Source organism: Budorcas taxicolor, chromosome 6, assembly GCF_023091745.1.
Source record: "Budorcas taxicolor isolate Tak-1 chromosome 6, Takin1.1, whole genome shotgun sequence".
Classification (NCBI taxonomy): domain Eukaryota; kingdom Metazoa; phylum Chordata; class Mammalia; order Artiodactyla; family Bovidae; genus Budorcas; species Budorcas taxicolor.
Genome location: NC_068915.1, coordinates 86,519,939 through 86,534,855, shown reverse-complemented (window position 1 = coordinate 86,534,855; position 14,917 = coordinate 86,519,939).

Below are 14,917 nucleotides of genomic sequence, written 5' to 3'. Positions count from 1 at the left end.
AGCCCGGAGTGCTTCAGTCCATGGGGTCACAAACAGCCAGACACAGCTGAGCGACAGAACAACAACAACCCAGGAAACCCCAGTTTGATCCCTGGGTCAGGAAGATCGCCTGCAGAAGGGAAAGGCCACCCACTCCAGTATTCTGGCCTGGAGAACTCCGTGGACAGAGGAGCCTGGCGGGCTATAGTCCATGGGGTCGCAAAGAGTCAGACATGATTGAGCTACTAACACTTTCATTTTTTCACTGGGCTCTACCCATGAATACTAGGTCTCTAGGCTAAATCTACAATCAACCAACATAAAATTCCAGATCCCAGGAGTTTACTTACTTGCAAATAGTATAAGAGAATATCACTAGTGAATACATTTATAAAAAAGAAAAGAACTGCTAACTTCTTATCCAAGACATTATGAACAGCTTTGCTAACTGTGTCATTCACAGAACATCCTATCAGTTTCAAAGAATATATTCCTTTCTCATTTTGTATTTTTATTAACTTTGATTTTTTAAATCCTCCCAAAAAGTATACTGCAAGTTTTATTTAAATCTTTAAGGTTTCCAAAACAGAAACTCAAGTGCAACAGACAAAGTCTCTTTCTACACAGTAATCCACAATGTAAAAAAAAAAAAAACCTGAAATACTACTTGTAAAATCCTTTTACATCTTAATTTATGTAACTTCTTTCTGTACTCATTCTCCATGAAAAATAAAAGTTAGCTCTCAAGACCGGAGCTAGAACTGGGGCACACAAACTGAAAACAGTCACCCATGGGCACTGCAGGTCCTGAAATAAAGACGAGCCGGGTGTGTGCATCCACTACATAGAATGATAAACAAAGAACAGAAACTCCCACCTTACATCAGGATCAATATTTATCTGCTTTAGTATCTTAAAAACTGTGACTAAAACAACACTCATTTGAGGACAGTCATTTCAGAAACAGCTATCAGTAGTTCAAAGATGAAATGTTCATTCCCACCTCAACCAATAATCTTCCGCTTAGTTTAAGCAAAGCATACAAAGTTCCCTGTGCCTTGGCTTCCTCATCTTTTAAACAAGCATGATAATCCCTTACATCTACTTAATTTGCAGAAAAAGATGATGCTTTGGCTTCTACAAACAACTATAGATGTACAGGGTTTCACCATGATGAGGTCTATCTCCATTTTTTCGAACACATAACTTAATCCAAAGGCAAATAAGGCCATATTATTGAGGGTGAAATTATGAACATCATGAAGAAGATTGGAAGAAAAAGTTTTCTCTCTTCTTTGTCACAGCAGGTAAATAAATCCATCATATTTCATAGCTGGCTGTCCTTTCGATGCCCTGTTGGAAATGCCATTCCACTGCAGAGACTAGAAAAATGCAATAAAAGTCATTGCCACAAAATCATTATGACAGTCATAAATACAGCTTCAGATAAAATAAAATCGGCCACCTCTACAAATGAGGAGTACTCGTGCACCTGTGTGTGTGCCTGTGTGTTGTGTAATGTGCATCGGACAAAAGACCTGAGTAAAATGATGGGTTAGAAAAATCCATCTTCACTGCTGGAAAAACAGCTAACAGTGTGCACTACAGGGGATATAAAATATCACATTAATGTTAGAAGGACAGCAGCATATTTTCTATTTGTGACATAATCAAACTCTTAGCTATTGGGAGAAAGGCAAACATGTATGTGAAATACAACTTAGCCCTGATCTTGTATGAATGAAACATTATTCTTTCCCTTCTTTCAAATTCCTACATTATGCGAAAAATCCCTGAAAGTAGCAAGATCTAGTTTCGTAAAGTCTTACGAACTTTCTGGATGTTCCTAAACTATGTGTTTTGCTAAATGGCCCTCCCCAACACAGATAAATTTCATAATTCACAGGTTGGCCTCAGAAACTGCAGCCACAGAGAGAACCTAGATACGTGTTCTGCTCACAGCTTCCTCTGTCCCATCAAATCATGTACCCTGATTCTTTTCATTCAGCTGTATAAAGGAAAAACTCCTTAAAACTTTCATCATTACTACATTTTTCTCTTCTGAGTTTGTTCTTTCCACTCCCAATCTTCATACCTATCAACTCCAGTCTCGGCTTTCATTCACATTAAAAACGAACACAAAAAACGCTCCAGGAAACAAGCAGATGATGTGCATTGGCACACTTAAGTAGCAGTGAATTCTCACAGGACTAACAACACTAGTCCTCGCGGACTGCAGCGCCCTCAGAGGCAGGCGGAGAAACCTGATTATCTACATGATTCACCAACTAATGTGTATTTCCTTTCCTTAAGTGTTGTGTTTTCTTTAAGATGTAAGCCATGGCCAGACGATGGATCTTGTTATCAGAACGAGGGATCAGAACCTGAAAATTATACTTGCCAGAGCTCAGTGGAAAATGAAATTACCAGCAGAGTGTGCTGGAATTTGTCCCAAAGGTTACCCATTTCTATCACATTTTTTCTCTAAATATGAGAAAAAATTCCCTGTAGTATTTCACTGTAGTGCTTTCACACATGGTTGTAAACCCAAAATATATTCTAATCCTTTAAAAGATGAAAATAATAACAAAACATTCATACATTTAAAGTCCTTTATGTTAACAAAAGGAACTAAAAGAGATACACCACCATAAACAGTACATTCTGGATATTTCATTGGCTGGCGTGCCTTATATATGTTACTAAGGGTACAGAATGACCCCGAACCATTAAATGATACTCCAAATCTCATTTTGAAGACACCTTCTATAAGCTGTCTGTTTTCTGTTCTCACAAAGGTGGACATGTCTAGAACTATCAAACTATCCCATCTTATCCCTCCCACCCTCACACCCTGATAAATGTGCTATGCCTCAAGAGTTCATAAGAGTACTACTTTCCTCTCTCTACCCATATAAGCAGCAGGTTTTTGTCATCTTACCAGAGACGCTGAGATAAAGTAAAAGCTACTGAATTTCAAGATGTAATAGCAAGAGAACAGAATCCTATCACTACGTTTAACTTTAAAATGAAAGTAAAAGTTTTTTTCTCAGTTGTTAAAGCTATAAAAAAAGAAGCAGACATTTTCCTTTGACTGAAGCTATATCAATAACCTCAATCTAAGTGCCATTATGACCATGAAAATCACTTAAATGCTAATGTGATAGATACAAGGAAGAGAGTTCTTAAGCTAGAAACCTTTCAAAAGACATTATGTTGGCTATAAGAAGCTTCTGGATACTGCTCTCATTGCTGTGAACAATCTATACAAATCAACATGAAAAAGTAAGCCCTAATGGGCAAAGTATGCTTAAATTTAATTCAGGTAATATTCAAACTTCAAGTCCCAGATACAAGGAAAAGGGGAAATATGGTACAAGGCAGTGTCTCTCAGAAAAGGAACCTTTCCAGGATTTGAGACAATGTGTGTTTGGCACAGCCCAGTGTTCACGATTTCCCATTAGCCACAACTTTCTCCAGCACTGAAGTGAAATAGGAAAACAAATGAGGAACATAAACCAAAACTGTTAAATGCTCTTCATTGTCAAGTCTGGAAAGACCTCACTGAGGGCCATGTACGTTGTGAAGGTAAGGCCTTGAGGAGTGAGGGGTGGGGAAAAAAAACAAACAGAAGTTTTACAAGGAACTCTTCTGAAAAATGGTTTACGATGGTAGAACAGAGGTAGAATGGCTTCCTTCTCCATCTTTAGTGTCAAGTTCGGGTTTTTTTGCTGTTGCAATTCTTTTGTTCTTTAATTAACTTCCCTCCTTGGGGCTTGCTGCAGTTTGCTGATGTAGTTCCCAACTGCTACCTTCCTTTGGCGACTCTTACTAGCGGACTGGCAAAGGCTGGGTAAAATGCACTTAAGAAAGAAGAAATCACCTCCTCTTGCCAAGACGCACATGTGCCCAGTACCTGAGGAAGAGCTTCACTGTCGCCGGCCAAGAGAAATTCCAGTTTAACCTCCCCTTTCCAAATCCATTGCAAAGAAGTGTATGTGTGTGCCACTTGCAGAGAATCTGCCTGACTCACCCCCGCTTTCGGCGTGCCAGGGAGAGATGTGAATGATCGGTCTCCGGGCTGGCAGTGAAGTGGGGGCCGCGGTCCCGGTGGCACCGAAAGTCCCCTGCCCCCATCCCCCGGCCTCCCCCGCGAGCATGTTTGGGGATGTCTCCCTCTCCGGCAGGTGCCCGTCCACGCTGGGGCCACCAAAGCTCACCCAGGCAGGAACACACGTGTCCTGCGCCGGAGCCCAGCCCCCGGGATACAGTGGCCCCACAGTCCGGGCAGGCACGCCAGGTGAGCGCCGCGGAAGGGTGTCGGGGAAGGGGGAGGGCTTGACCATGCGGGTGCAGCAGGATCATCCAACGTCCCCCTCTAAACGCCAAGAAGAAAAAAGTACTTTTCTGCGGTATCTGCTTCCACACTCCGCCGGGCGCCCAGCCTCCGAAGATGCCCGGCCCGCAACTGACCTCTCTCTCGCTCGCTCGCTCCCCGCGCGCGCCCAGGCCGCCCGCGCCCCCTCCAGGACCTGCCCCGAGCTGACCCTCCTTCCCCGGCCCCGGCCGGGTGCTCACCTCCTGGGGTCCGGCTTCCGTCGCTCGTCCAGTTTGGCGGTTGAGTGTGGGGCTGCAGCAACCGCTGCCGCCGCCGCCTTCGCTGCCACCGCCGCTGCCGCCGCCTCCGAAGCGCTGCCCGGCGCGCCGCCGGGGCTGGAAGCCGGGAGCCCGCGGGATCCCGGGAGGCGCGGGCCCGGGGCGCGGCGGGGCCGAACCGCGGGAAGTTGTCGGCGCGAGGCGCGGGGCTCGAGACACCCCCGCCCAAGTAGTCACAACTTAGCCGTCCGGGTGGGTGCGCGCTCCGGGGCGGAGGGAGGCGAGGACGGGGCGAGGGCGCGGGGGCGGGAGGGTCTCCGGAGCCGGCGGGGCTGGACCCTGAAAGAGGGGAGAGAGCGAGCGCGGGGGCAGATGTCTACACGGCCCGCGTGGTGCGTGGCGGCTGAGTGTGTGAGAGCGCGGGGCGTCTACTCTACTTTGCCTTCTGCAGCTCCGGCATATTTATGGGGATCGCCGAGGTTCCTGCCGGTAACTACCACTGCAGCGGCGGCGCCCGGCCCGGACGCCCCTCGGGAGCGAGCCCGGGGAGGGGGGTGGATCGGGAGGGCGGCGGTGGCGGAGGCTGTGCCACGAGCGCGAGCCCGCGATCCATATTTAAAGCCGCGACTGGCCTCGGCCGGCCCCCCGGCCCTGCCCTCGCTCGCGCCCGCCCGCCCGCCCGGCCCCCACCGCTCCGGGCCGCCGCTCGGCGTCACCAGCCCGGGCATCGCGGCGGCGGGGAGGGGCCTCGGGCCGCACCGCCCCCGGGGGCCCGGGCTCTGGGCGCCGCGTCCGGCTGGAACTGACCGAAGACCCGGCTCCTGACCCGCCGCCTCCGCTTCCCTGGATTCCCTCTGTCTCTCTCTCTCTCTCTCTCTCTATGACTCTGTCTGTCTCTCTGTTTCTCTCTTGTGCCCTGAGCCGGCTGTTAAGTCCCAGCTTTTTGTCCGGTTTACAAGAGTTCCTCGCCAGGGAGAGCTTGCTCTCTCTTGCAGAACTGAACTGACTGGGACAGATCACTCTTGAAGCTACTTTTATAAAAGTGGAGGGAAACAGGTAGAGAGCGCGCTGCCAGCTCACTGCGTGAAGTTGTCGTTCACCTCTAGCACAGGATGTCTGGGGAGAGCGCTGCTGTCAGCCTTGTCCTTCGCTTGTCACTGATGACTTCTGTCTTCCTCAACCAGTTTGGGAAGCATCTTTAGTCATCCAAGGGAGTTTCTTGAGGATATAAATGGATTATTGTATTTACTCTGTTTCTAAGGCTAATAGAGGTTTAAGTCCTCTTTGCCAAGCAAATAATACTACTAATAATATATTAATGACCCAGCCCCATTTTGATCAGTTAAGTAGACCATAAATATATGAACAGACTGTCGGCACTGACACCGTCTAATGTTCCGAATACTGCTAAAGAGGAGCCACTTAATGGATTTGAGCCACACAGTATATGATATAAGCCCATGTGCATTTCCTATTAATACATATTATATATTTAATATACATGTGGAAGTCACTGACCAAACTGCATCACTGAGGGTAACCACTGGAACACCTAAAACCCTAGAGAAATAATGTCACATGCTGACTACCTCCACCAAAGATTTGTTTCCAAATTCTTTCTTCAATAGCAAGTAAAAGTCGCCCAGTCGTATCTGACTCTTTGCGACCCCATGGACTATACAGTCCATGGAATTCTCCAGCCCAGAATACTGGAGTGGGTAGCCGTCTCTTCTCCAGGGGCTCTTCCCAACCTGGGAATCGAACCCAGGTGTCCCGCATTGCGGGCAGATTCTTTACCAGCTGAGCCACAAGGGAAGCCCTTTCTTCAGTACTAACCTATAATTAAATAAGACCCCTAGTGGGGAAAAAAAAAAAATCTGGAGGAAAATAAGTTGGAGACAAAAGTCTTCTTTCTAGTATTTAAAACTGGAATAGACATATTATTTACTGTACCTCACCAATGCTGGCAAAACAGGTATATACTTGCACCTTTTAAAAAAAATAACCTAGTGTGTTTAAAATCCTTGGTTAGTGCTCAGGAGACTCTGGGATGACCAGAAACTATCTAATGTCTAAAATTGAAATGCATTAATGTCGTGTGTCTGGCTGTTGTTACCTCAATGCTCACACAGTTTACATGACCCACTGCAATAACGTGGGAAATTCAAGTTGTTTTTTTAATGTAAAGATTTTGCCTACATAACTATACTTTGTTTTTAGACTAATGTTAAAATTAACTTTCAGTCCCTGAGCACACAGTTAGCAAGAATCAGCAACCCCAAAGTAAGCTCACAGGAAAAGAGAAGCCACTTTTGTATTAAGAATTTGCCATTGCTGTTCAGCAGTTTTTTCACACTGTGGATTATGTATTTCAACATAGCTGGCAATTTCTCATTATCATCGTGAACCAGCCATGAATGGTCAGTGTTAGTGACTGTTTGGGAAAGGAAAAGTTCAAGAAACTTACGTTTTCCAATATTCTGCTGCAAAATCCATCAAACTGGCCTTTACACAAACCAAAAAAGTAACCCTTAAAGGCATTTTTCTATCAAGATGGACAAAATTTTACCCTGAAAGGAGTATAAAGTTGGAGAGTGCGGTGGGATGCAGAGAGAGAATTAGAGCACTATGGGGTGAGGGGTTGTGTGTCCCTTATATTAATGAGAAAAAGAGTTGTCTTTGGCAAAAAGCCAGCAACCTGTTATCATTCTCATTACTTGATGTTTGCTATCCCACAATTAAAAGCGCAGGTTCCATTTCCTTTCCTATTGACTATTGTCCAGTAATTGAGATGCATGTGTTTTTCTTTTGAAAGGTCATTGATTAACTTTTCTCGTTATCTCTGCGTGTGGTCACCTTTGCTATTGCTATTCAGAGCTGAAAAAAGTGAAAGTGAAGTGGCTCAGTTGTCCGACTCTTTGCGACCCCGTGGACTGTAGCCCACTAGGCTCCTCCATTCAAGGAATTTTCTAGTCAAGAGTACCGGAGTGGGTTGCCATTTCCTTCTCCAGTTCAGAGCTAGGACAATGAATTTCACCTATCCTAAAACATGCTATGTCCCTTGATTCTCATGAGCCCAAAGAAAGCTTTATTTGTTCATTTCATATTGGTGTTCACACAGCTTGGTGACAAGAAAAATGAACAGAAAAAATGAATGGAATTAGAAAAACAGTATAAGTAATCTTTACTGATAATGATTTATTTGTTTAATAAATAACTCTCTCTGCTAAATGACCTTCTAGGATACTAAACCACTATTTTAGCTTATCAATCAAGTTTCTTTGATATCATCCAAGGTCCTTATAGGCACCTAAAGGAAACAAAGATGGGAAGAAGAACCTTTGTGTCAATGACAGGCACCATCTAGTGGCAGCAGGTGATGAAACCTCGTGTCTGCATGACGTCCCCAGCAAGAATGAGGATGAAAGTTTTTGAATAGGTGGTTCAAACATCCCTGGTCTTGAAGAAGCATAGTTCTCTTTGATTCTAAAGCAAGAAGGTTGTACGTAGAACAATAATACAACTAATGGACCCCAAGATGATTATTCAAAGAATTAGGCTACAAATCTGACCTGCAGGTAGAATTATTGCCACTAAAAGTTTTCTCAGTCTTTGTGTAACTTCGTATAGTCACACCTCTTTATAAAGACCTCACTGTTGTGTTTTTTTTTTCACTTAAAGACTTCTGTATTTAAGTTTCCTCATTGTAAAATCAAAGAGCGTGATGGCTCATCACTGAATATTATCTATAAAGAATTTTGTTCAACAAATAGCAGAGCCCATAAATATAACTATTATTTCAGGGTTTTTATTATACTATTTTACAAAAGAAAAAAGGATAAAAGATATCAATGAATGCTTATCCCTGAGTTACACAAAATTGCAACATTCAAACACATCTTATTTGGGGCCCTAAACAGAAGGAGACAGTTTAGATTACAAACTTCAAAGAATGATCAGTAATGTTTCTCATTATCAGCTTCTTTTTAAATATATGGCTCATTAGTAAATGTCTGACAAAAATCTTGCCATATAGAATAGGTATTTTTCTTTGTGCTAGTATTTTGACTTATAGTTATTCCGTCATTAAACAATATTGCCGTCGAATGATCATTGAAGTAGCCAACCTGGAATCGGTTTCGTTAACCATTTCAGGATATAAGAGTAAGGAGAGAGAAAATCACTTGTCTTTCCATCCTGGGGCTAGTCAGGGATGAAACTGAAGATAAAGACAAAGAGACCACTTAGAAACTTCATTTTTGTTTCATTCACACTCTAGAAATTACATATTCAGGCTGGCAAATTCCTGAATAAATTCAGCCAACCTTAATTTACAATCTATATTTCCTCCTTCAGATTCCAAGTTTAAAAATAACTGTAGTCCCTTTTTATGAGGAGTAAAGAAAGGTGAACACTTTTTGTAAGCTGTCAGCATGGCACGAGCTAGGGAAAATAATTTTATTTGGTTAAACGTGTCATAAGTTGCTTCACAGCTTAAACTGCTAATCTCTCAACCATATCCAACTGTCATTTTTAAAACATGTACCTAACATCAAATATTAAGAAAGGTTCTAACATCTAGAAACAGAAGCCTACTCTGTTCACGTCGAGGAAGACAAGTTACTCAGCCTTTCTAGATCTCAGTTCCCTCAGTAATAAAATCAAGGAGCTTGAGATAATCACTCAAAAAAAAACCCAATATTTCAACAGGATACTAGAATATTTTAATAACATTTGAATACGTTTGTGATAGAGAAACATGCAAATATTTTATAAATAGCATTGATACACTTATTATGAATGCTCTGTTTTATAACCTTAAGCCAGAGTTTCAGCTTCTTTCCCCTACAGAAATTCTCCTGTATACATCAGCCTAACAACAGGACACAGGCCTCTCTGTTTGAAAAGGAAAAGGGAAAATTAAATTGAGCTACTAAGCCACTGAAACCTACGCCCTCTATGATTAAAAAGATTAGTCTGGTTTTAGGTAAGATAGTAGAGAATTACATCAGACTTCTCTACCAAAACCAACTCCCAGGGCCCTTGGACTCTGCTAATCAGTATGTGTGTGTATGTGTGTGTGTGTGTGTCTGTGTCTGTGTGTGTGTCTGTGTGTGGGTGTGTGTGTGTGTCTGTGTGTGTCTGTGTGTCTGTGTCTGTGTGTGTGTCTGTGTGTATGTGTCTGTGTGTGTCTGTGTGTATGTCTCTGTGTCTGTGTGTGTCTATGTGTGTGGCTGTGTGTATCTGTGTGTGTGTCTGTGTGTATCTATGTGTGTCTGTGTGTGTGTGTGTCTGTCTGTGTGTCTGTGTGTGTGTCTGTGTGTGTGTGTCTGTGTGTGTGTGTCTGTGTGTGTGTGTTTATTTGTGTGTCTGTGTGTGTCTGTGTGTGTGTCTGTGTGTGAGTGTGTCCCACCAGCCACGTCCCAGACACAGACAAGTACTTGTTCCTCTGTATCCCGCTGGCCTCTCACCTCCTGGAGGATGAATAAGCCCAGATGGCAGCTGCTTGCTCTAAAGTTGCTCTTCCTTTTCTCCTGTGGACTGAGTCACATGGACATAGTTGTTCCACTGCATGTAGACAGGTTTTCTACAGATTAACCACTGGGTCAAACTGGTCCACGACCATTCTCTCCCCAGACCAGGCCTATCCTGGAGACTACAATACACGCATCCTTTTGCAAATAACCGAACAGCTGATACTTCCAGTACACATCTGCCAGACTGATCTCTTTACAGGAAACAAAGCAAGATTGTAATTTGAGTGTTAAAAGCTCCTTATCCTGAGGGAGGAAACATTCTGAGCAAATCTGCCCTTTATGACTTTTCAATTTCCCCTTGCTGACCAGAAGGGGTTCACTTCCACACAGATCATGAAGCTTGACTGGGTCATCTGTTCAGCACACAAATATTTATTATGAACCTACTATGTGTCAAGGACTCTTCGAAGTGATGGGTCCCTGAAACAAGCAAAGTTCCAGTTTCGTGGATCTTACAAGTGAACAAGTAAATTAACAAGATAATCTCCATTTCCTTGGAATGCAAAATCCTGTGAAGCAGTAAATGGTATAAATAGGGTGACCAACCATCCCAGTTTACGCTTCCAGTTGACCCCTGTTATTCCCGTGTCATGGCAATAGAACTCTCCTTCATTCTCAAAAGATACTGGTCAGAAGTTACAGACTCACCCTCGCTCCAAAAGAAACAAAACACAGAGGATAGGGAGAATCATTTGCAAGTGGGTGTCAGAGAGGACCTCTCCTGCTTCGTGATGTTTGCGCACACAGATCTGAATGACAAGATGAATACGTATTAAAATTTTAAAGGCAGCTTGACAGGGCAAACAGCATTTGACACAAAGTCTTACACATAGTAGGAACTCAATAATTATTTATTGAATGATCAATCACATCCATTTTTGTAGAGCATTAAAAAAAGAGAGGCTCACTCAACCGGAATACATTTCTATTAAGGCAGATTCAGGCTCCACAAATTCCTTAAAACATCACTTTTCCTAATCTATAACTTGTGAATCATATTTATGCATTTATTTGCATGTACATAAAACATCTCTGGAAGGACAGGATATAAAAGCAACTAAAAACAGTATTTACCTCCAGGAAAGAGAACTAGGTGATTGTGGGGTAGGCCTGGGAAAAAGACTTTTTCACTATAGCCCTTCCAAGTTTTTAAATTTTGAGCCATTGTAGATCAATGACTTATTTTTTAACTTAAGTTTGAATTAAAATATATAAATAATTTCATTTTCCTGCCTATAGCTATTTTCCATACAAGTAATATATAATGACAGATTATTGTAATATATAATTCACAAGAAACCCTTCTGATAGATAGTAATTTCTTTACAACCTATGAAAGAGTGGCTACTGTGACGCCAGTGACACTGCTGGAATGTCTGAACCCTTTCACAGGTATTGGATGCTATTCAGTGCTGATGGGGTTTGCTCACTGCCCACCTGGGCTTCATTCAAATTAGTGTCATGGAGTGAGAAGATCTTACAATATTGCTGCTTTTCTTGCACCTGGGCAAATAAAAATACAGTACAAAGTTTTCAAATAACATTTTATTGGGCATCTTGCTGTACTTTTGTTATAGCTGTTTGCTTTTCAAAAATGAAAATCTGTTGCTTTTTTGTCTGTTATGATAGTAACAGTTTTATTATTTTAAAAAGTTGTACAACAGAGACAAACTAGATGGAATGGCATGAGAAATACCCTCCTTCAGAGATGACTGCTAATATTTTGGCATATTTTCCTTTTTGCATAATTAATGTCTGAGGTTTCAAGTTAATTGATCATAGTGTATTTTTTTTTAATGATGTGGTCATCGAGGCTAACTTTAAGTCAAGATGATCTCTTTTGACATTAAACACAAGCTTTAACAAATACAGCTAGAAAAAAGGGGGTATGGGGCCTGAATTTGGCCCCATCCTTCTAAACCCGGTTGATAGTCATTACACACTTACATCATCACAGTTCCAGAACTGCCTTCTGCTTATGAAAATTTATATGAAATATGCTCTTTATTGACAGTTTCTATTAACTGGCAATGAAAATATTGATAGCCCCACTAATAACACTAATACTGTTAATAGCCAAGACCTACATAGTCATTACCATGTTCCAGGGACTATTCTAATTACTTAAGTGAACTCACCTAATCTTCATAATAACCCTATTACTCACTCATAGTGTTATCACTCCTGTTTTCTAAAGAAGCAATGTGAATACCAGAACTCCATACAGCTTCTTACACATCACCTCTGTTTCAGATTTCCTCAAAATCGGTGGAAGTTTGGAGTTGGGGGTTGGTCTTGCTCTGTGAACTTAAACATCTGATCCAGAGGGTTGGCTAATTGTTGGAGAAATCCATACAATGTGATACTTAAATTACATCTACTGCTCCAGTTTCAATCGAACCTGACAGAGCACACGTATAGTAATATAAACACCTGTGTATACTTTCTGAGAACTCAGTTATCCAAAACCAGAACTGGGGGAAGCTGAAGCACTAGAGTTTGGGTTGTTGTTGTTGTTGTTGTTGTTGTTGTTGTTGTTGTTGTTTTTAACCGTGGCTGCTTTTAAGTCACAACATTTAAACTGAGATTTTTTTTGGTGCTGTTTTCTTTTAACTTCAATCACATGTATGTGCTTTCTAGCCACAATCATTCCTATAGGGCATAAAATAGACATACAACATACATGTGTTTGAAGGCCATTGGATAACTTTCCATGAACTTAATACTATGGTATTTGTTTGTTCCGTTCCCTCCTTAACTTTTTAATTTTTCATATTGAAATAAGTGGTAGAAGAAAATATTTTTCTTGGTATCCTGGTATTGTCATTGTTATTTTAGTAAATACCAAATAGGCCCTGGCATGGGCTTCCCTGCTGGCTCAGTGGTAAAAACTCTGCCTGCCAATTCAGGAGATGTGGGTTCGATCCCTGGATTGGGAAAATCCCATGGAGATGGAAATGGCAACCCACTCCAGTATTCTTGCCTGAAAAATCCCATGGACGGAGGAGCCTGGCAGGCTACAGTCCATGAGGTTGCAAAGAGTCAGACACAACGGAGGGACTAAGCACACATCTTCGTCTCCACGTGAAATTTTAAGACTTTCATCTCTGTTTACCAAAAATGAACTTTTCATCCAGCATTACACAGAAACGGGTAAAAAAAATTTCCTTCAGCATTTACTTGCTTAAATTTAAAGGTTAGTATTTAGCAAAAGTATTCAGTATTTAGCAAAAATCATTCAGAAACTTCTATGCTAGCATCTATAATGGTAAGACAGAAACTGAAAGAAGGTAATTTTCAAATAATTAAAAGATAAATCCCTTTCCTTTCAATTTTCCATTTGATTAGTGTGATAACTTTGATTCAGGGAAAATAAATCACTAAATCAATAAATCACTAAATCACTCCTTGGTACTCACATTTCTTCATAGATGCAGTGATGTGTTGGAACCAGCACCCTGGCATCCTGGTCCAAGGATGATATTAAAATAAACCCTAAAGAGGGACAAAATGGAAGAAAGGGTGCTAGACAGCTCTTGCTGCTCCAGCCAGTGACCCTCAAATTCCATTACTGCTTCTTTGATTAAATTAAAATACAATAAGTATTGAGTACTTATTTAACACTTTGTCTATCCTGGCAAGAGTAAAAGACAGTCCATTTAGAGAAACAACTCTTCAAAAGTTTCTGCTGATGCTGCAGTTACTATTTGGAATAAAGAGCAGGGTAATCAAGTAGATGGAGGTGATTTTTCAGAGAATACAGAAGAAAATATGACATACTAGGTATAGTGGTGCCGTCCTAACAAACTGCTTTCATCATCTTGCTTTATCATAGACCACCAATCAAGCAGATGGAAGTAGTCCAGTGTAATGCTAAGATATTTTAAACAAATAAATTCAGTGCTGTGTTCAATAACTAATGATAGCTACCATGTGTCAAGAACTTCCTAATCCTTGTGAGACAGGATAAAAATTAGCCAGTTAAGGAAACAGAAGCTCAGAAACAAGTGCCAAAGTTGTGGAGCCAGAGTTCTGAAACTAGGCCTAAACTTCCACATTTTATACTCTACCATGCTTCCTCAATCCATCCCTAGGAGATACATGAAGAAAGTTAAGATTACATGATCTTTGGTGGGAAAAGTCTGGACTCCTTACAACCCACCCACCCCTATTTTCAGTCTAAACTGCACATAATTGGGTTAATCTCCTAAAGCACTATTTTATTAAGCTCCTGCCCTCCCTATGGGAAATAGATGGGGAATCGGTGGAAACAGTGTCAGACTTTATTTTTCTGGGCTCTAAAATCACTGCAGATGGTGACTGCAGCCATGAAATTAAAAAATGCTTACTCCTTGAAAGGAAAGTTATGACCAACCTAGATAGCATATTAAAAAGCAGAGACATTACTTTGCCAACAAAGCTCCGTCTAGTCAAGGCTGTGGTTTTTCCAATGGTCATGTATGGATGTGAGAATTGGACTGTGAAGAAAGCTGAGTGCTGAAGAATTGATGCTTTTGAACTATAGTGTTAGAGAAAACTCTTGAGAGTCCCTTGGACTGCAAGGAGATTCCAACCAGTCTATCCTAAAGGAGATCAGTCCTGGGTGTTCATGGAAAGGACTGATGCTAAAGCTGAAACTCCAATACTTTGGTTACCTCATGTGAAGAGTTGACTCATAGGAAAAGACCCTGATGCTGGGAGGGATTGGGGGCAGGAGCAGAAGGGGACGACAGAGGATGAGATGGTTGGGTGGCATCACCAACTCGATGGACATGAGTTTGGGTAAACTCCAGGAGTTGGTGATG